General features: G+C 41.3%; 1 protein-coding gene across 3 annotated transcripts in view; it reads right to left on the minus strand.

The window, feature by feature from the left end:
- cxcl14 (chemokine (C-X-C motif) ligand 14) overlaps positions 1 to 23,620 on the minus strand; it is a 125,875-nt gene that overhangs the window by 21,508 nt on the left and 80,747 nt on the right. For all 3 annotated transcript variants that reach the window (XM_084353200.1, XM_084353198.1, XM_084353199.1), the window contains one exon: positions 688 to 803. The gene's annotated coding sequence lies outside the window, so the exon portion shown is untranslated. The remainder of the gene's footprint in view (positions 1 to 687; positions 804 to 23,620) is intronic.

Raw genomic sequence — 23,620 nt, forward strand, 5'->3', positions numbered from 1 at the left:
ATCTGGCGCAGATTTGGGCCAGTTCTGGTTTATTGACAAGAGCCATCATTACACGACGTATGTGGACCAGAAGAGGGTGTCTGGTACAATTTTGCTGTCTGGGTTTGACATTTAATAGACAAACAATTGCTTGATTAATGGTGAAAATAATCTGACTACCCAGCTGTTTTCAGTGTTCATGTCTGTATAAAAGTATGTTCACCTTCAAGTCTACATCATAGTCAAAGTTAATCTTCCGGCCCAACTATTATAATGTGATATAAATCTTAATATCTTGTGTGGAGAAGGAGTTCATGCAAAGTGTAAACACACACAGCATGCACCGATCTGATATATGAATGTGACTGGATCACAGCCAAAGGATATCTGATCTGTGTTTGTGAGAAAGTTCAGCCCACAGAAACTGTCATGACTCACTCAGACACACAACGGCAGCTAAAATAACCTGTTTGTGTTTATGTTGTAACACATGAAGAGACGACCCTCAGAAAGTTGAGGCCGTAAACTTTTTATAAATGAAAGAGTGAAGCTCCAGTGTGTGATCGCAGATCCATAGAAAGACACATAAAAACACTTGTGATTGCATTTTTTGAGAACTGATGTGTATCAGTTCTTCTTTTATCTCATCTTGTTGTCCTCTCCCACACCTACACACTCCTTCTTCAACTCGTTTTTTCTTTTGTGTACCATTGTGTGCGTCCTTCCCGTCGCTCCCTCCCACCGAGCGTCTCTGTTGTTGCCAAGGCAGATGGAAGCTTTCAGTGAACAGATGCAGGGGAGATGTTGTCCATGTGTTCCCGGTCCTATAAAAGAGGAGTTAAGACTCAGAAACCTGTCCTGACATGAACCATGCTGCTTCACAAAACACACAGACAAACATTTCATGTTGTATGAAGAGATGCTTACAAAGAGGATGTGTAGGTAGACACAGAAGAAAATATATCGACAGTGCCCTTTAGATATTGAGTGATTCATACATCTGCTGTAACACACAGTGATATGATATAACAGTTATGGCTGATCAACATTGTGCTTTTGTTCGCACATTTTGGGGAATATGATTACCTGCAATCGAGAGGAAAGTTCGATGAGAAGATCCATAAAACTCTAATGTGTGAGCTGTAAATATGAAGCCACTGTCAGCAGTCGGTTAGCGCGTAGCTTAGCACAAAGACTGGAAACAAGGGGAAACAGCCGTCCTCTCACTACGCCCTACCAATAAATAATCTGGCATATAAATGCACAACGTGTTGTTTTTATACTTGTTGTGTACTTGCTGTTCACTGAGCTCTACAGGTGTTGTGGGTGGATTCTCATTGGACCGAGCCATGCTAGCTGCTTCCCACAGGTCTCAGGTTGAACTAAGCAGCCGCTGGATGTAGCCTTTCCCAAAATGTGGAACTAATTTTCTACATTATATAAGAGTAAACAATTTGTTGAGATAATTCCAGAACAAAGCAAGAGAAACACACCGGGCTCGTCTTTGTTACCTGCTGACTCCGACGCTGCTTCATTCCCCGCTGGGAGCGTTTCAGGTGAGGAGCGTCGTGCCCGCCTGATGTTGTTGACTCGCTCACATTGTGTTTATTCATTTTTCTTTGATTTGTGTGTAGAACGGCACAGTGTATCCAAGTGTAATTTTCAAAATAAAACACTGTGTGCCGACTCAGGATCTACAGCACAACAAAGTCGGAAATATTTACAATAAACACACTTAAAACAGACAAAAAACGAAACAATAACTACGTTATCCTACTCAACCACAGTAGAAGCTGTCTGACTTCCTGTCTGGCTCGATCTGCTTCTGTCAAAAATAGACTTGGCACATCCATAGAGCAGAGCAGAGCCGCTTCTGGGACACCGCTGAAACGTGCCGTGGCGCAGCCGATGGAAACACGAGCACTGTCTAGAACGGTCTCGACCAGCTCCTGCGACCATATCACGGCCCATAAAACACGGCCATGGCGGTTACAAGCTGGCAACATTGAACGCATAAAATATGCAGACTGTTGGGATCAGAAACAGGTCATAAAGTGTCGATATTCTGCTGCACATCAGCTGTCCAATGTAACCAATGTGAAACAAACTCATTTCTTCTTGTAGCCAAACTGATACGAATCTTTGACAGTGGATAAGAAGGCGAACAAGCATGTTACCGAAACTGCTGGACTTCTGCTTCTTTCTGTTCTTTACTAAACTAAAGAAAAGATGCACATGGTGAGTGTGAGGAAAGGAGAGATCTACATGGAGGTAAATGGGAAGAGACAGGTAATAAATACAGGCAGGTAGAAATAGAGAAGACGGACTGAATGACCCAGAAATGTAAATGTGTGAAACCAGAGCAGAAGCAGCGTAATCCAGATTGCATGTGTCACAAGATTAACAATGGGGATAAAACACACACACTCCCCCCCTCTCTCTCTCTCTCACACACACACACACACACACACACACACACACACACACACACACACACACACACAGGCCAGAACACTACACTGGCCAACTCCTCTCTAAATAAACAGCAGTTAAGAGTCTGGTGCTAATGAAGCTACAGAGCTGCCACATGTTCCTCTCTCATGATGGAATATAAACACTGAAACCTTTTTCCACCAGCACCTCAACTTTTCATCTCCTTTTCTCTTTTTTTATCTGCGCTCACATGAGAACGTTTTAAAAGTGGCATTAAGTGTTTTAACCCTTTTAAATCCGGCGCAGTGATGAATATTGGTAGCGACGGGAGAGATTTAACTCAGCTGGGTGAGATCAGTGGATCAGAGACTACAGTGGTGCTAATGAGCAGCCTCACAGCAACTTTTGCCGTTTTTCCATCACATCTGCCGGTCTGGATTTACATTTCTACCACAACTGGGCCTGAAGGTGTGTCTCAAACCAACGACGTGCTTGTCTCGATCCTCGCAGTACTATCGAAGAATCAACGCTAACAAAGTGGCTCCGCTAATTCAGTTACAAACAAGATACTTTTGGATACATTTGTGATACATCTCTGTCAGTTTAATGATTAATCATTAATCCCTAGTTTGAAAGAACAAACAGGACGAGAGAACCTAAAGAGATTCAGTTAACCCTAACCCTGAGAGCTGAACACACTGACTAAAAACGTCTTTCTCTCAGGTTTCTTGCACCGACTTCAGTTGAGTATCGATTTTTAGGGGGAGACGGGACCTCGTTACAGGTTGGCTGCAGTCACACCGCCTGCTCTGAGGGGGGGTGGGCCCGGCATGGTGCTACTCCGGAGCAGGACCATCACGAGCGCGGCCCAGCTCAACTCTGCGCAGTAAAACTGGTGATGGAAAAGCAAATTGGTACAGCTCGGTTTGACTCGACGTGGCCAAACATGCTGCTGGAAAAAAACGCCATTTGATCCGACACGCTACCTCAAATTGATTAAATTAAAGTTTGTTTGGTCTCTGCATGAACATGTGGTTTACGTCTCTGCTGATAGATGTGTTTGGAAAAGTTGAATATGCATAAAAATCTTTCCTACATGTAGTAAAGCAGTAACAATCTTTCTTTTTTAAGAACATCGTGTGTACTTACTTCAAAAACTCTTCTTCAGTTTCATAACAGAGAAAAGTTAGTGTCTTAAACTGAAGAGGTAATCACAGACAGTTTCAGTTGACCTTATAACTGGAGTCAGTCACTAATCACATTAATCACTTTGGGCTCGTTCAAACACCGTCTTTGTTGCTTTAACTGTCATGTTTAGTCTTTCCAGTAACAGCCACATGTCCGTCTGTGTCCGTCTTTGACTCAAATGTGCTGAAACGATTCCCCCCAAACACCATGATTATTGCTGATTAGACAGTAATTTTGCTCAATCATATAACATCAAACTTCATTATTTCATGTTTTCTCTGTGAGTCAGTGAGAAAGAACCATGATGTGCTTGTCACACTGTGAAATGTCAAAACAGCAGCTGTGTCAGCTCTAACAGATGGTTGATAAAAAGCTCCTATTTCACCCTTTTTTAAGCTGAAATCATCACTGTAGCGGCGAAGCTAAAAGCGTTAGCGCACCAAACTGAAGTGGGTGCGCAAGTTGGAGGACGTGTCGAGAGTCTAAAGTAAGTAGATGATGATAAAATGCATTTGAATTAAATTTTAAAAAAGACTTTTCCAGGAAACAGCTTGCACTCTGAAAGGACAACAGTCTGATCTGTACAGTGATTACACAGCCTCCGGTCTCCACACACAGTCCTCAACATTCCTGACTGCTATTACCTGCACACAACTCACAACACCTTTAAGTCTAGCCGGGATGACAGGTGTCATCTTGGAGATTACGTTGCCAAATGTTTGACACTTTCAAGAAACAAACTTGAGGTGCTTTAAGCCAACTGTCAGTCTGTCAGTGAAAACCATTCGTTAAAACTAATTCAGAGCCCTCAGATACACAAACATGTACAGTAGGATACATTCAACAATATGAGGATCGGAGTCAACACTCATGCAATCTGATCCAAAATACTGTATTTATCCCTCTATTCAACCGTGACAGATTAATTTTCCGTCCCGGCTATAGGCCTACATGTAAACATAAAGGCTGTGAAAATGATATAGGTCACCCAGCTCACGCTGGCACGAGACGAGGTGCACACCCATGGAAACGTGACCAGGCTCCTGAATATTTCACGTGTCATGTAAAGGGATAGCTCTGAGATCCTCATCTCATCCAGCAGCTCGAGGACATACGTCGAGGCAAAGATGAGGACATAGAAACTGAATGTATAGAGAGGACTCTCTGTTAGTCTACTGCACGAGAAAATATCTGATCACGTGAAAAGGTTAGCTAATGGTTACTTTAGGATAAGTCGAACAACTTGAATTACAGATTAGATTAAGATTCAAAAACAACTTGTTTGGTTGAGATAAAAGTGAGTAGAGTGTGAAAAGTTCAGTTTTCATCCTGTAAATCCTCTCACTTGTTTATTTTCCAGAGATGTCAGTGGCGTGTCACAACCTTTCTCATTGAACGACCACTAGTCACATGACTGAAGCTCTCCACAGTTTTTTCCCTCAAGACGTTTGTACTTTTGAGCCGAATGTAACAAACCACAGACTTTTAGAAAGCAGCAAATGCAATACATCTTACAGGCCATCATAGGAAACACAGCTGTATGAATGGGAAACATTACTTCTTTGTTTTAAGTAAGAAAAACATTTTTCAGTTTTTTTCCGACACCTTCATGCGTGCCACAGAAAGTCTTGTGTTGATTTGATTGTCTGTTCTAGATGTTTGAGTTCTTCAGCCGAGTGACATCCATCAGCTTTGCATTGTGCTCATTAGATATTAATGAGGAAGGTTAATTATTTATTCAACGATTTTCCCTCGTTAACTCTTTCCACGCTGACCTTAAGATATGTAAGTCACGCTTCAGAATGACGTCACTTGCGGCCTAATTATCACGTGTGTCGCACACATACATGCGCAGGTGACACAGATTTGCTCATGGAAATACACACACTGACACCTGAGACTTCCTGTTACTGGGATACGATTGTCTTCCAACTCACACAGCAACAAGTGATTAACTCCGTCATCTACTCACGACCTCAACTCAATGGGACAGACGCACAATAACGGCCAGCGGAGGTGAGGAGAGGGGGAGCTTCACAATGAAAACGAAGCCACTGAGCTGCAGCTACGACCTGCAGTGACAGGCGGAACAACAGTATCTGTTTTCACACACACACTCATTCACCTTCTTCCATTCACACAAACACACTCTGACATGAATGAACTGGTTCACACAGGCCAGGCAAGCGGGACACACAGGGGAGGAGGAGGAGGGACCCTCCAGAAATGTAGATTACGAGCTGAACTTTGAAAATATTCAATATGTATTATGTATTTAAAAATGCTAAATGCATCTTTATTTGTTTCACTTCGTGCTTTTTAATAAAACTGAGAGTCTGCAGCCGATGTTTATTGTTCACTTTCAAGTCTTGATTGGACAATAAAGTTGTAAAGCTACATCACAACATCGCTCTTATGCATTGAATTGTGGGTGGACGTAAGGCTTATGTGGCTGTTGTTAGAAGATATGAATTGAAAGTGGACATCTGGGCACATGTTGGATTTTATGACTTTGCTGGGAAGCACAAACTGGACGAGTCACATGTTGTGTGTTACTCAGCAACTGACCCAGCTGATCAGTCCTGACCTGCTGCAGTCTGATTATTGGAGGGACTTTCGAAAAGAAAAAGAAATTTTGATTTTTCTTCTGCATGTATCAACGATGAAAAAGTAGCCGTGTTATCAAATCGAATTCTGAGGCCAGTGAAGATTCACACCTGGAGTACATCGTCCACGAGTTTGGCATCAGTCTCTCGGACAAATAAAAAAAAAAATTAGGTAACAAATGCTAAAATGGGTCGCCAGATGTACTTTGGCGGTTGTTAATATACCTGCGCAGCAAGTGAAGTCTATATGTGGGAACCACTGCATGTCAATAACAACAATAACAACAACAATAAGATTGTGAATTTAATACGTAATGAATTGCTGCAAAAGAAAGTTGGTCTGTCTGTGCTGAAGTGCTGAGGGATGTTACGAAAGAGACACACACACTCACCTCCCTCTGACCCAGAGCAAGGAGCTGAATTTGAATATCAAACACACACACGCACACACACGTGCATACACACACACACACTGAAATCTTGCATAGCTATACAAACACACAGACAGACATGCATGTGCGTACACACATGAAACACGCACACAAGTTCAGCAACTTTGCTTTTGCAACATGCTGTGCTGAGATTTCTACTTTGGCATTAAAACAGTCACCTTCAGCCGTGTTTGTGTGTGTGTGTGTGTGTGTGTGTGTGTGCGAGCGAGAGAGAGAGAGAGAGAGAGAGAGAGAGAGAGAGAGAGAGAGAGTTTGTGTGTGTGTGTGTCCACTGGCACACAAACTCGACTGGCATCCAAGCAACTGCTATTGACCAACGGTGGAAACTATTTGTGAATGAGACGCCGAGTCCTAAGACACACACACACACACACACACACACACACACACACACACACACACACACACACACACACAATGCAACATGTAGAAATGTGTGCTGAAACACACAGACACACAACCACGCATGCTATGATCATAAACACCCACGCTATCATGGCTGAAAGCGACACAGTGTCAGTGCAGACATGTTTTAGGTGCACACAGTGACAATCACACAAACACACGCACACACAGACTCTTGTCCTGAGACAGCCCTCTCAGCGGGGAATGGGACAATTTCGTTCTGTCTATAAAGGCTGCTTTGTGTCCTGACTATCTGCTAAACACACACAAACACACCTAATGACGGCTTTGTGTCCACATTTTAAGATGCACTCTCACATCAACACAGAGAGAGACCAGCTGCTTTGTACCCTCATTATGTCGCTGTTCGGCTCAGGCTACTTGGGATTGCAAACACGGGCCAAGCAGATGTCCACTGGCCTTATAGTGCTGACGGCAGTCACACACAGATACACATAAGCACACACACAGATGGATGTGTGTGAGACACTCTTCTCTCTCTCCTACACACTCTGTAAACTCAGCATTCGTTGTTGTTCTTTTTTTCTCCAGGGAGATGAACGTATCCTCTCCATAACTGACTTCCATTCAGGAGACTTGGTCGTCTAAAAGAGGAGAAATGGCTCACATCACAAAATCCAACACGTGGCACTACTGCCTGCACTCTTTGATTGTCTTTTGGAAATACAAAGTAAAAGTCCTCAGACACACCAGTGGCTCTGTGGCTAAGATGCACGAAGTAAGAAAACCGAGCTGTTAGACCGAAATTAAACCAAAGTGTCGGACAAAGTTCAGTTTTAACCAACACAATCGTCAGAATAAGCGCTGGCAAGGTACGATTCTGCAAACCCCAGCTATGTCGCATTATTATGTTTCTTTAGGTTCGATTTTCAACTTTACGTAGTGAAAGTGCTGTGCTAACGCTCTGGTTACATTTGGGCTTATAAAACATTATGTTTTGGCTCAACTGACCTATTTTGGTCACCACAAACAGGGCGGGAGATGTCCTGAGTTATCCTGAAATGATATTCAGTGGCACAAATTAGGGGCAGACCGATCATCGGGGCCAATATTAAGCCTTTTCTGATAATTGGTATCAGTGATTTTTCTGTCAGAATGCTGATAAAACACATTTTAAAATGTGCTACTTTGGCTCTGATGCAACGTTCTCTCACACAATGTCCCGTCCACAATTCTATCTGATTGGTGACACGTCAAAAGTAATAACCTATAAACACTGAATCTGCAAAGAAACTAGTAAATCTGTCAAATAAATGCAATGGAGAGGAAGCATGAAGTTGCAGAAAATGGAAACACTCGAGTAAAGTACCTCAAAACTGTATCTAATGACAGGACTTGAATTAACTGAACTTAGGTTCATTCCATCACTGGTTGATTTTGACTCAAAGAGTTTTTACTGCAAACAAATATCAGTCCCAAATATCAGCTTTCCGTCTCCTTGATCTCTAATAATCAGAATTGGTATCAGCTCTGAAAAAAACCATATCAGTCGACCCCCAGTACAAATATTTAAAAACTTCTGGCTTCTTCTTCTCTTCTCGTGCCCTCAGTTCAGATTTGAGGGGGTTCACAGTCGTGCTGCTTCACACTGCAGCTTATAAGCGCCGCAGGTTGGAACAGACTGATTTTGAACTGCCTGTGGGGAGAATGTAAGACAAAATGTAAAAATTCGCAAGACAGCGGTGAACCTATCAGTGATCTCAGGGGGTCATTTTGCTAACAAGAGGGCTGACGTTCTCACTGGTCTTCAGGTCACATCCGTCTGATGCACACACAGGAAAACTGCAGTCGCACAGTCGCTGTATGTTTTCTGGCAAATAAACATGAACTGCAAAAAAACATTGCAGTGGTCAGATACTTAAAAAATGCATCTTAATCTTCTCATTATTGCTCGTCATTGCTCAACTTCTCCTCAACAAATGTCCCATTAATTAAAAACAAGTCTGAGAAGATTACTTGACGTGCTGCCTGTCAGCGCTCCTTTGCTGAAATCTGTAGGTTCACACTTTATATGCATGAGTCACCCTGAATACTGATGAGTGTGGGCAGCACTGGAGGTAGCAAAACAAGGAATGAGATACACAGTCGCATATTAGATGCACGAAAGCTTCAACAACAATGCTAAACTTCCCCCCCCCGCTGACATTCATAATCATGTTTGTTCATGAGTCACGGGAAGAAGAATGTGAAGAAAAGTACAAAAGATTCAGCTTCTGTGTTGACTCAGTTTCTTCTCTGCTGCTATGATGACTGAATGCGAATCTCCATTAAATCTGAGTCACTCTGATGCTTTCATGTGGCTCCATGCTGGATAGAAAACAATTCGACGTTGAACAAAGCATCCTTTTCTTTCCCCCTGCGACGACTCTGTGAAACGATTGACGTACTTCAGAGTCGATCCACGCCCACTCGGCACGCATAGTTGTTCATGACACACTTTTAGCTGCTCAGCGAGTCTGAGTGGGTTTCATGGAAGTACAGCCGCTCACTGTCGTATCTCTGTCATCATCCTCGCAACATATTTGCATGTAGACAGTCGAGGAATTGACTGAGGGAAGGAAGTTGAGGAAGTCAACCCACAAGAGCATGTGGTTCTGACTAAACCAGACAGAAACCCTGCTGGGAATTCTTAAATTTGAGAGTTTTACGGCCGGGTGGGATGTGAAATACCAGATATGGCCAGATTGAGCCCACAGAGGTCAAGAGATCAGGGTGAGACCAGAACGGGAGCGTGTCCTCAGAATCTCAGTTTCATAATCTGATGCTGCTGTAATCAAACTACTTCCAGCTTTCTGTGTACACCAGTCATGAGGGGTTTTACGTCTGTGAAGCTAAGAGAAAGTTGACTTGTCTCTGGTGGTATGCATTTTAAGTGTGTGAGAATAAATTTGATGATCTGATGCATCACTCATTCCTCCTCTTGATTAGCACATGGCAGAGGCCAGCAGTGACACATTTTCCAAGTGTGTCGAGCACCATGAATCCTAACAGAAGGCGCGGTAGATGCATCACTACCTAATTCCTCTGACACCACCGTTGCCTCTGGGGAGACAAAGACAAGGTGAGAGCAGTCGGCAGGTAGCGGGGAGACAGCTCGATCCATCCTGGGCCGCCGTCCCGTGGAAGGGCACCACGGGCTGCTGCTGGAGCCAGACGGGACCTGATGTGATTTTCCCCGAGTCGCCTCAGGGAGCTGCAGCATGGGTGGACTTTGTGATGAGGAGAGGACTGCTTTGCAGTTCATGTCACATCGGTACATGGAGTTTCTTTCTGTATGATTTGAGACTGCGATGGTTTTCTTTTGGTTGTGGTATTTTTTGTTTATTTTAAATATATTTTGAGTGAGAAGACATTCAAGTTTGTGTGACAGTCTAAATTTCTGCAGTTCGCCAGTGAAACAGGTATTTCTTTAAAATGTGTTTTGGCCTTTCGTGCACACGTAAATGGCACTTAGGTTATTGAAAACAGACCTTTTGGAAACTCCTTCTAGGGTGAAGACATTTCGGTGTTTATGTCTGGCTGGGCAGAAACCGATTTTTGGAAACGATGATGCAGACAGCATAAACTTAAAATAAACAGTTAATGTGCTCAGTGGAAGATGGATGCACCTTTGCTCAAAAAGTTCTGACATCGCGATCGTTAAACCACCTGATCATCTGTTTCCACTGAGAAGAAGAAGATGATGCTGTTAGTTACCAGATAATTTCCTGTTGGCAAACAACTGGTTTTGTTTCCAGGTTTGTGACCTCTACTTCTTCTACTCTGTTTATTACAGTCATGCGTAACGTTGCCAATATCTCAAACTTCTGTTGATTGGCAGAAGACATTGGGAGAAATGGGAACTATACGCTGAAGACTCAGCATGTCTTTATACTGAAATAAATCAGTAAAAAACTTTGATTTGTCGAATGTGTCATCGTATTCATATCTTAAGAAATGGGTACCTTTATGCACAAAATAAAACAAAATACTGAATATGGAAACTTTATGTTGGGTGGGTCAGACTGAGTGCAGGAAGGGCCTCACTTAGGGGAAGAAAAGATGTTGTTTGCGCGGCGTCTCCAATGCAAACAGCAACTAAAATGTTTGTTTTGCAATGGAAAATATCCACCCAGCAGTCAGGGCAAAGAAATGTGACATTATAGAGATGATGATAGTGATTACCATGATTTTCACTTTGCAGAGCTGCATTGTTTGTCACTGTAGGTGGAGATTCCTGAACATGTACAAACATCTGAGAGGGTGGGTGAAAAATCATTAACGTGCTGCATCCCATTTACGATTTTCTGAGAGCAACATGCTATTAAAGGTCTATAAAAATGTCTGAAGGTGCGAATCATTTTAATAATAGCAGGTGTGTTTGTGAATCTTTGTACGAGCATGTCTACAGGCCTGTACAGTGTGTGCTACACTCGATTTCTGTTTATCTAAACAGAACAAGAGCAAAGTCAATATTATAAAGATTAAAGAGAGCAATATAGATATTAAAGGAATAATATTACACATAATTAATCTTTCATAATAATTATATTTAAAGCGGCAATAGGCAACTTTTCAACTTTCCCTTCTTCCGTGTGTTGTCCTGTGGTGTTAATGTTGGTGCTGGTGTCACAAACGACAGAGTTAACAACATGGCTCCGCTAACAGACTACTAGGCTACTTTCCAAAGCAAAAAAACCTGCAAGAATCCCAATTTGACCGACAAACATAGAGCTTTTCTAGTCTCACTGATCACCGTTCATCCATTCACACAAACATTCATACACTGGTGGCAGAGGCTACCATGCAAACCTGAAATATTTCCAACAAGATCATTACATTTTAGGTCAGATGACCTAAATATATTAAGGTCATCTGTTGTTTTATTTTTCATAAAACAAAAAGAAACTTCTATTCAGATACAAATAATTTATTCTTAAGCATTACCATAAAGAATCATGTCACTAAACTGTTGGTATTATGCAGCCAGAATGTCTCCACATCTTCCAAGTTACCAAACCTTTATAAACTTAAGAGTGCCATCACAATGAGAAGCTTGAGACCAGGAATTTCACCTTTAACCAACAGTCTGTAGTGAGGCAGAGTGTGTTCGTTTTGTTTGTCGATGACTCTGAGCTGCCAGTTGCTCAAGCGAATTGAAGTGCACGCTTGAGTTTGTGTGCCGGAGCCTTTTTTTGTAGAAATTTCCAAACAAAAAGCACTCGTCGTCTCAGGAGGTAATTATCTACTGTGTTATTTCCTGAGGCGGTTTTCTTACACAAGAAGACATGTCTCTGACGCAAACAGATTATAGCCTGGAGCTTTTACTTTATATATCTTCACATTTACCATAACATCACTTTGAATGTTACAGCACCAAATGTTTGCTTTTCTTGTTGCCAAGTTGTCCAAGTCCTTATCAAAGTTGCCGGGTTGTATCTGAACAGAAGAGCATCAGCCCGTCTGTATAATTATGAAATGCCAAGATGAACATTTTAGCAGTGAGTGATTTGATGAGGTGGACTGGAAACATAAGGTGAGTTTATTTGTTCTGATGAAACACAGTCAGTTTCTCTCTTCGACAGGTCTAATGAGGGAGATTTTCTGGGGTGTATGCCTCCGGCCCCTGCTGGTTAAAAACTACTTGCATTTCAAAATAATGGAGCGCACTGTGAATTGGAATTTATCTACGGGTCTATGGGGAGCTTCCTTTGACTTCATGGTGTGGATATGGTCTGAATTTTGGTACCTGATATACAGGTGTGTGTCTTTTTAAATCAAGTCCAATTAGTTGAATAGACCATCTTCACTGCAGACATTTTGACAGTTGTCCTTACCGTTTTTGAATGCCATTATCTCGAGATCATGAGTTAATTATCCCGTTATCCCCAGATGAAAAAAAAAGGCAGATTTCTCTGGGTAGCGATATCATTTACCACGAGAAACCAACTTTTGTTTTCTCAAGATTAAGATGTAATTATGGAGAATTGAAAAATGATTGTCTGGTTAATGATCTCAGCTGGATTGCTGAAGTACACTCGGACTACTTTAGAATAAGGAGGACGGATCTGAATAAGACACAGCGTTTGTGTTAGACTGTGATTGAAGTACAGTCCGATGCATTGATCAATCATTTGCACTCCTTGATCTGACATTTTCAGCTTGAATCAGATGCTACACTTGTCAAGATACCATACATGCTGGCATGACACTCCTCATCTCTGATAAACATATTTAACAGAGGAAACCTTTTTGTTTTCTCCTGATGGATTACCTCTAAATAAAGCTTGTAATCTCCAGATAATGGTTTAAAAATACGGCTGCGTTGTGAGCCGTAATCTTTCCCATTTCATTCCCGCAGGAAGTAGAGAAGGACTCTCATTTCCTTTTCTCCTTTCTCATATCTTTTCCTTTCCTTCACACACACAAAGTCCACCTCACGTGCATCCACATTCATCAGCTTCTCCTCCGTCCCGGGAGGACTCGGCTTTGCGTGCACGGTCGTCAGGCTCACATGCTCATGCGGTCCACTTCCCTGCCTGCACACGCAGCTTATAGATTATTGCCTGCAAGCGTGTTCATCATCTCTAAGCGCACCCCACGCAGTCTCACGTGCACTCTGCTGATCCTGTCCTCTCTTGTACCCCGTATCCCCCTCCATCTCCCTCAGGGACTCTTGGCATTACCGCAATATTCCTCTATGGCTTCATACTGCTATCATTTTCTTCTGTGTGTTGTTTCTGATCTCTCTTAGCCTGTTCAGACATTCATAGTGCCTTCAAGTTCCTGTTACTCAGTTTTATAATACTTTATATACTGTTGGGTAGTTAAATCTACAGCAGTGCATCATATTCTATATGATCTTCATCAAAACCCTGTTTTCAACTTTGTGATGACACATTTTTCAGCTGATCCAGGAGGGATTATTTATATAATAGTTTATTTATCTTAAAAAGAAGTCGATTTTTCTCAACACATAAAGACTTCATCCTTTACTTTATTAAAAATTATAAAAATCACAAAATGTGGAGGTAAATGGTTTTTTAATTCAAATTCAAAGAAGGGACGTTCAGAAAATGTTCTCTTTTGGTTATGAAAGTGCTGCAGTTCAAAGTTCTCCACATGACTTCAGGAGGACGTTCCCATATGGGTCTAAGTTGGTCATATAATAACATCCCTTACCCTTTAAAGAACTCCACATCGTGACCGTCTGGGGACATTATGGGAACGTTACAAGATGACATCCTTAACACCATCAGGGGCATTCCCAGAACATTCCCGAAACGTACAATTTCTAGCTGCAGATGTTGCCGGAAAATAGTGCAGAGACCGACGGGGAATGTTCTATAATGATGGTCCCCTAAACGTTCCCAGAACGTCCTGAATGTTCCTTGAAAGTCGCCAAAAAAAGTCCCCCCGCCCTTTAAAGAACTCTGCATCATGACCGTCTGGGAACGGTCTGGTGCTGTTACAAGGCCACGTCCTTCACACCAGCCGGGACGATCTGGGAACGTACAACAAAACAACAACCAACATCAACGTTACAACAATAACAGTCAAAGACAGACTTCTAAAAGCAAAGCGCTTCACAACATCACCAACAATAAAAGAATAATAAAACCGAAATGCAAGTGAAAACACGCCTCACATCACAAGGATTTGTTTAACAGAGCTACAGTCTACTGGAAGGTCTAAAGGATCTCTGGGCCCTGGACCTCCGTCCTGATGGTGTCAACTCAAATTCATTATTGGCATGTAAAACATCGACAACAAAAAATATTAAACAACTAGTAAATAAAAATGTCAGACAAATGTAGTGGCGTAAAAAGTACATTATTTGCCATAAATATCACGTGGAGTAGATGTATAGAGTAACATACATTTTTTTTACTTGAGTATATATGTACTTAGTTACATTCCACCGCTGAAGGCTGCTTATAGCATTGTGGCGTGCGTTTCACCATGTGGGATTTAATGTCCTTGTTTTGTTCATATTTTGTGGCATATCCTGTCTTTATTTGTTTGTGTGGTTTGTTTTGCCTGCGGGGCAGCGAGTGTTAGGACCAGTTGTTTGTCCACCTGGTAAAAATGATTGTTGTTGTCATGCTGAGCTCAGAGAGAAACCAGATCAGTGCATTCAACACACGGCTGGATATGTGATGGAAAGTTTTCAATGATATTCTCAATACAGTACCTGAACTGCAGTACTGATCCGGAAGTTCATCCTTTATCAATACTTTTTTTCTTTTTTTTACATTTTAGGAATAATCCAAAATCCTTTATTCTTTTAATGAAGCTTGTAGATGAACACGAAACAGAGACAGACTGCTTCACTGCTGTCAAGTTTGGTTTATTAAGATAAAAGTCAGGGGGGTGAGCGCTTGATGTCCATCATGTGGACAGATCTACCTCTGCGAGGGTTTTCTTTATAGTGCTGATTATTTATACACGTCAATATGGTGAGAGTGTGAACTAATCACAAGACACAGAGAATCCATTAAAGTGGTGTCTAGCCCGTTGTGTCCAGTTTGGGTGAATAATTGAAGCATTGAAGCTGGTGTCCTTCATGTCTTTTAGATTAGACAGAGGAGATATTCAAGCTGAAGACAATATTCAGCAGTCAGTCTGGGTTTCTATGTGACCACAGAAAATCTTTGAACAAACTCTTGGAATCAGGCTGTCCATGTTCAAAGCATCTGGACCTTAATTACTTAACAACTCTGTCTATCTATTGGTGTCTGTTAGATTAACTTCAGGCCCAGGTTCAGATCAGGTTTCTGGCTCCCAAGTGGAGCATCTCCCTTTCCAAACAAAGCCACAACAAACTACAACAACTGCCAACTATTGTGATAATCAATAAATTGTTTCTGTTATTTTTTAAGCAAAAATGTCAAGCATTTGCTGGTTCCGGCTTCTTAAATGTCAGGATTTGCTGCATTTCCTTGTGTCTTTGAGATCTGGACTGTTGGTTGGACGAAAGAGGTAATTCAAAGATGTCACTCTGGGCTTTGAAACACTGTGATGAGCATTTTTTTTTACAATTGTTTTGAAATGATGAAAGCTTGGTTCATGCTTCTGCGTTGAATCTACACCATAACCTCAAAAAATGTTTGAAAAAAAAAAAAAAAGGCTGAGTAATACTTAAAACTGACCGAAAAACAGGATAAAGATAAACAGATTCAGAGACGGATGCCGGGAAAATGACTGAGAGCAGGAAAGAAAAAAGGACAGGGAACAGAAGTAGAAACTGCAGTTATGCAACATTTCCTGCAAGCAAACCAGCACTTAAGCACAAGACATACGCACAAGTAAGAAGCAGGAAACACTCAGAAAGTAAGTAAGAATACGAACTCCAGTGAGGCCGGAGGTGAGTCTGAATGAACATGAATATTTGCCCTTGTTTTGTTGCCAGTTGTGTAGTTTGAGTCTGAGCTGATGGACTAATTACCTGAAGAATGAAGTGAAGTTTCAGGTAATTTTTACAACACTGGAGCTCTCAACCACATCTCACAGATCTAACACGAGTTACTGAAATATTTTTTTCCCCAAGCAAAACAAAATTTTGTAACCGTTAGTAGCGTTGGAAAAGTGCCAGATAGGCAGAATGTGATGTACTGTGTGGTGATAGGAAGCTGTGGTTCATACTTGACACGATAAGAGGATCACATTCCTCTTCACTCTCGGAGGATGTTTGCCTGAAGCCTACTCCATCGTCATACCAGTAATCAGCAGTGAGGTATTTCTCCTGGCAAATAAGAATTATTAACGGCCTTCAAGCTGCCACAGCTTGTAGAAAATAAACCCAAACTGTTGTGAAATGGATGAAAACAGCTCTGATAAGCAAGAAGAAGACGGAGGAGAGGCTTTCTGAAGATCTGAAACTCATCATTCTTTATTGAAGGTGGTGGCATGTTCGTATAAACTAACTGTGTTTATCTTTTTGCTGAATTACAGGAGGGAAGACTCTGACAGTTTGTTTCCCTTTCCCAGACTCTAGCAGACACATTGTGTGGTCATAGTTTTCCAACTGACAAAACGTCCAGAGGGAACGTGTGCAAACAGAGTACACATGCAAACTAATCTAGTAAAAATATTGCAAAGTAAGTTGGAGGTGGATCCGTCGGTTCGTCTAGAATGAATGGAAAGCTCTCAGCGCAGCCTCGACAGCAGCTCTGTGATCCATCAGCTAACTTCAAAGGTAAACCTTCACCTCTTTCCTTTTCCCTCAACTGGGCAAGAAAAGCGAGCCTGACCTTTTCCCAAAGTGAATGAACACAACCTGAAACAGGCCAAAACAGGAGCTCAGTAACACTTTTGCATGTCTTAGTTTCCCCAGCTTCCTCATTTGCATCCACAAATCCCGATGGATTTGGTGTCAGTCTCGACGGGACGCAAAAACACACAGCAGACAAAAGATGTAAGATAAATACGTAGTAACACTGCAGTGCAGATAAACGAGGGGATTTGTGTCGTTCGGTTATAAATACCCCTCCAGATAGTGACAACAGGCTGACTGTTAAAGGAATAAATATACTTATAAGAGCTGGAGCAGTAGTTATGTAATGCATCATCTAACTTCAAAGGTGGATGTCTGAAGTGACACTAACCCGCTCCCCTGCTGAGTAAAGGCTACAAGACTAGCCTTCGTTTGATGTCAAAGAAAACCATTTGGGGAAAAGAAAATTAGAGCCTTCCTCGAGCTGTTGTTGCTTTTCAAATCCCACAAGATTCAACTTTCTATTCAGGTTATATGTTTGTGGCAGCAGAGAGGTGCATAATTCATATTCAAGTCCTGTTCCACATGCTTCTGAAACTCAGTACAACGTACAACAAGGTTAGAAAATTACTTTGTTGGCATTCAAGGCATAAAACTTCTAGTCTTCCCTGTGTCCATGTTTGTTTACAATAACTTCCAGGTAGAAAACCCCTGACATCACACACTGGCTTACATACAATTTCATTATCTTTTTTCATTTTGTTATTTCAAAGTGTATACGTCTAATTTTTCTCAAATGAATGCTGTATGCTGTCATAACTTATTCATAACAACATCTTCAATAATGTTAATAATGCTAATTTACCTGTTGAGCCAAAAAGAAAATGACATCTTGAGTTTACCCAAATAGCAGGTAGCTTGAGATGTCGCTGTTGGGTAGATATCAAAAACACTAGCAAAGCAACACAGTACATAAAAAAACCAAACAAACAGCAGAAACGTCAGATACTGTTGGTCGGACCACTATATATCTTTAAACGTTACGGTTACCGCTGAAAATAACAACAGAGATAAACAAGTTTGCCAATTTCACACAATTTAAATCAATCGCCAGGTGTCTACACAGAAGTGCCTGTTGTTGGAGTAAGTAAAGAAAACATCAGAGTGAAATCTTTGATCTCACCTACACCTGTGAAGTTTCATGACTGCATCTTGCACAGTTGTGACGCTATCATGTCTACAAGCTCTATTCACAGACAGAGAGACACTAACACCTAAACAAGTTGTGTTTCCTGCCACAATAGATGTCTCCAGGACCACGTGTTGCCATGATGACAGACACACACACTCACAAACTGAAAACAAAGCAAACACGTAAAGGTCGCAGTTAGATTAGGTTGAGGCAAAGGTGGCGTTACGAAGGTGACATACTTTAAATACGTTGTGCACGCTAACTTACTGATGTAATTCAAGACAAGCCAACTTTGACTTTTGGTTTCGTACAGGACACAAACACAAACACAGTCCTGTGTTTCTAACCCCAACCTGCACCATACTTGGACTTTTATTTCCACAGAATCATGGGAATGATTGCTGTATCCCCTGCACACTAAACAGGACTTTGGCGTGCTGCACGCAACTTGAAAGTGAAAAGTTGTGTTACTTGATGATGATTCAAGTGACCCGCACCCGCAAAACAACACCAACATTGTGTTTTGTTGTTTTTGCCTTTTTGCTTAACTTTATATGACTCTCCATCAATGACGTTAACAGAGCAGTGGTTCTGTGCTTTAGGGGCCACTGGCACGCGCACACACACACACACACACACACACACACACACACACACACACACACACACACACACAGAAAAACACAATGGCTCTTGTCTGGGCAGTGACCACACAGCACCATAATTAGGTCTGTTTTGTGCTGATAGAGAAAAAGTAACGAGTATTGTGATACACACACACACGCACACACGCACACACACACACACACACACACACACACACACACACACACACACACACACACACACACACACACACACACACACTGTGATTAAAGACGGAGCCGACAGCAGAAAGAAGAAGACCAGCAAAACTGTGAGGGAACAAACATTAAAAACAAAACAGCACTCAACCTGAACTGATATGTCGCTGAGCCAAAGTACATTTGATACCACAACATGCAGTATTAAATTAAAAACACTTAAAGAGATATTAGAGAGGATGGATTTATTTCATGAAATATAATACGGACTCATAAATGCTAGAATGAGTGTACATACAGTACATACATAATCTATGTGTGTGTGTGTGTGTGTGTGTGTGTGTGTGTGTGTGTGACTGGTAAAGTGGTGGCAGGGCCAGATGGCAGTGCCCTGGGGTGGAGAGGAGAGAGCGAGAGCTGTCATGTCACTTCATGCTGTTAACTTCTGTTATCGCTCAGATCGTCTCCTCTCTGCAGTCCCTCCGATCATTGTGCAACTGATATGATGCAAAGAAAGGAGAGGGCTCTGAACACTCAGGTCGAACTCATCACCCACATGTGCATGACAAAACACCACTTGTGCAATATATGATGTTGAACAACTGCCCTGACTGCTTTAAAAGACAGAAGACGGCTGCACGTCGGCACCGACAGAAACATGTCATGTGAGGATGTTCAGTTTCAGCTGCTGTGTTTCTTTATGTTTCCTTAACTGGTGTGAACACGAGACAAGGTCAAGCTACAGTCAAGAGTTGAATGCTTTATGTGGCTGGAAAACAACTTGTTTTAGACACCGTCAACTCTGCCACATAAAGAAAACTAGTTGTTCGCTACTCTGAACACAGGCTCAACTATTGTTAAATAATCATCACAGTGTCTGGTTTAACCCGCTGGTAGTGGCAGTGGGCTGCAGTCTAAAAGTGTTAGATAATTTGGTTTACTTAAAACTAACTCCAGACTACATGTGTGACAGTACTGCCCCCTCTGGAGCTCGTTGGTGTTATGTAACTTTGATGATACACGTGTGAATGAGACCCTTGAGCTATGAATCACACATTAATGCCTGATTATAAGATAAATATGTGTGGTTGACATTTAATTGTTTATTTTTGCAGGTGATATCAGGCTCTACTGTCTCCTTCTGTATTATCACAGTTTTCTATAAATTCTGAGAACTGTGAATTTGTCTTCATTAAATATTCACATAATCAAATATTCATTAAGCAGGTGGTGTGTGGGAAACATATTCTAAGGTTTACGAGTGATAAGACAAAACCTCTCCTCTCTCTGTAATTCAATTAGAGCAAAGTTATGAACTTTACACAGACAAGACAAAAGGCAAATCATGACTCAGTAACGGCTTAAATCCTGGTTGGACCCGTTTCTATAGTTTATTTACTACATGGAGTTTGCAGTTTGATGACTGATGTATGTTTGTATGAGAATCAGAAATACTTTATTGTTCCCGTCGGGGAAATTTGGTTTGCTACAGAACAGAAACACATAAAAGATATAAACTTTTAAGCATGTAAAGATAATAAGACATAAGAGTAAGTAAGAATAAAATACATAAACTACTAAAGTATCAACCCAATCGCCACAATAAATGTTGGTTAAGTACGTTTCTGCAAAACCACGGGAAAAAACTGGGCGAGTTTGTCGCACAAACGTTATTATTGTGTGTTTTTTTGTATGTGTGTGTGTCTGTGACCGTTTGCCACACCTCAAAATCCAGCTTTAATCTTGACGAAAGTAAACAGTCGTTTTTCCCACAAAGTTATTATTAAACCACAAGACTTCTCATGTTCACATAATAACACGAGCGTGTGAATGTGAACACCTGCATACAAACACAAACACACCCTTGACAACCCTGTTTCATTGTGACGTTGACCATCTTGTTATTTGTATGTTTTTATAAATTGCATTTTAATGAGGGTGAGTTCCCAGAAGCCCCAGCTCAGGCTAATGTCAACGTCTTGATTAGCTTGTTGAACTAAAGTAAACTGTGGTTAGCAAATTTCAGTTTCCCCTCCTGAACTTAAAGTGGAATAAAATCTAAAACATCTTTTGTACTGTATTTCATATTAGTGTTGTTTTTTAGTATGACACATTTAACTACATTGGATAAGTGGGAGGCACCCGGGGAAATATGCTGTCAGCAGTTAAACCTTTGACCGCTTACTCAACACACAGATATGAGAGTGCTAGATTGACTTTTAAACGCAGTCATACAGTGTTTCTAGTATTTGTTTTTTCTCTTAATTAGTGGAGGGATGGGATCTTTAATCATATTCTTTTGTTTGTCTATTGTCAGTGTTGTAAACTGTGTGTCAAGATGGATGACTCGTATTCTAGTGCAAACCAAAACTACCTGCGGGTAAAAATAAAGTTACCTGAACTTGAACCTGAGCTACCCTGCCGATCTTTTCAAAAAGCCCCAACAGCCACTGAACAAGCACATAGTGGATTAGCCATGTGGTGCTGCAATAATATGGTAAAATGCTAAAAGATGTGTCATGTAAAAAGTGACACATGTCCTATGATTTAAAGGAGAGTCTAACCCTAAAACAAACAGGTAATAAGACATTGGTAGGTAGAAACTAGACAGTACTTTCCAGAAAAATGTCAGCATTGGTCATTTGATCACGTGACTTTAAACGATGTATGTTTATGTTTTTCTGACAGGCAGCGGTCGCGTGAACGATGATCTCCAGTGTGATGCACCAGCCGTGTTCAAACAACAAATGTTTGTGTTCAGTAAGAAAAAACACAGCTGCTTTGTGTCTCACTGACTACAAACATTCAGAAACTCTGAGTCAAAGTCTCTTTAACTCACAAAGGAAATCTGTCAGTCCTGTGAGGTTATTATTATTATTTTCTATAACTTTACTATTTAGATATAAGCATTTGTAGCATTTGATACAGAATGGGAAACGTGAAATGTTATTATCAGCTCTGTAAATGAATATAAAGCAAGCTTGTCTTAGATAAATTATACCCAGTTAACCTATGAACAATAATATTTTATTTGCTGCAAATGCCTAAATTTAGGGCTAGCATCTTTGATTTCATTAGATGTCATCTTTTCTAACTTTCGGAGAGAAAAAAAAACAACCAAACATTCAAACTTTCAGAGTGAGGAATCGTCTTGACTTTCCCCTGGAAAGAAAACAGGAAGTCCATCTGCTCCCAGTGAGACGAATCAGTGCAGAGAATTGGCTGTGGTGTCATAGTTGCCCCAAGTAACCGAGGTCGACAGATGACAGCAGCTAATTGGAAAACTAATGAGGTCCAGAAACCCAGCCTGGACTCTTACTGTGTGTATGTGAGTGTATGTGTGGATATAGAGAGAAATGAGGTCCAGAAAGAAGGACAGAGTGAGGGGTCGGCCTTGTCAAGAGCAGATGGTCAGAAAACAAACAAAAACCCTGTCAAAGACCTACTTCTACTTGTATCTAATGAAAAACTTTGATACCCATCACTCATCATGACAGTTAATCAAGTCTTAGGAGGTGACGGGCAGCAACAGGCTACAAACAATCTGTAAGATGTCTGTGTCCAACTGCCCACGAGTGTAATTCAACGTGCAGGTGCATCTTTTCTTCACAGGACCAGTTGAAATAAGAAATAATATCAGCTCACATCACTGAAGTTCCATTAAAGGATATATATTGTTGGAACTGGAAATTTCACATATGCAGTAGTACTCCCAAAGACCTGTAAACACACTTTAATGTGTAAAATCAGTGCAGTTAACCTTTAATATTTTGATGAAGGTTCTCAGTCATCCAGGTCATGGTAATTATAATATATGTTTATACCCCACACAGGGTTTAAAAGCCTGCAACTCCCCTCCAGTTAGTTAGAGCTGAAGAAGCCTCTCGGATGAGAAACGTCTTCAAGAAACTGAAACAAGTCCAGCTGCCTTCGATTAAGCACTGAGAGTTAACCTTTAAGTACAACAACTGGGTGCTTCTTTCACCTCTGGTCTCGTTGAAGAGTAACGACTGACATCAGTCAACTAAACACCTTCTGTTTTTCAGGAGAGATGTCATCCTTTTCGTTTGAATTTTGACAGAAGTACACAGGGAGAGAGGGGTCTGTCTGTATGCCTCCTTGAGTTTATGATAACTATAAAGTTCTGGATGCCATCAGTGGAAACACTGTATTTCTTGGCCTTGACCTCCAAGAGAGAGAGAGTACAGTGGAAGAAAAAAGAAGGAAAGAGAAAGATAGAAGGAGTAGGTGGGCAGCAGATGAAGTCAGAATCAGAAAATGGAAGGACGAGGGCGAGAGACGTCCTGACCTTGACACCGACAAGTCAACTGACGAGATGTATTTTA

This window comes from Pagrus pagrus (genome assembly GCF_965226575.1).
Source record: "Pagrus pagrus genome assembly, chromosome: 5".
Classification (NCBI taxonomy): Eukaryota; Metazoa; Chordata; class Actinopteri; order Spariformes; family Sparidae; genus Pagrus; species Pagrus pagrus.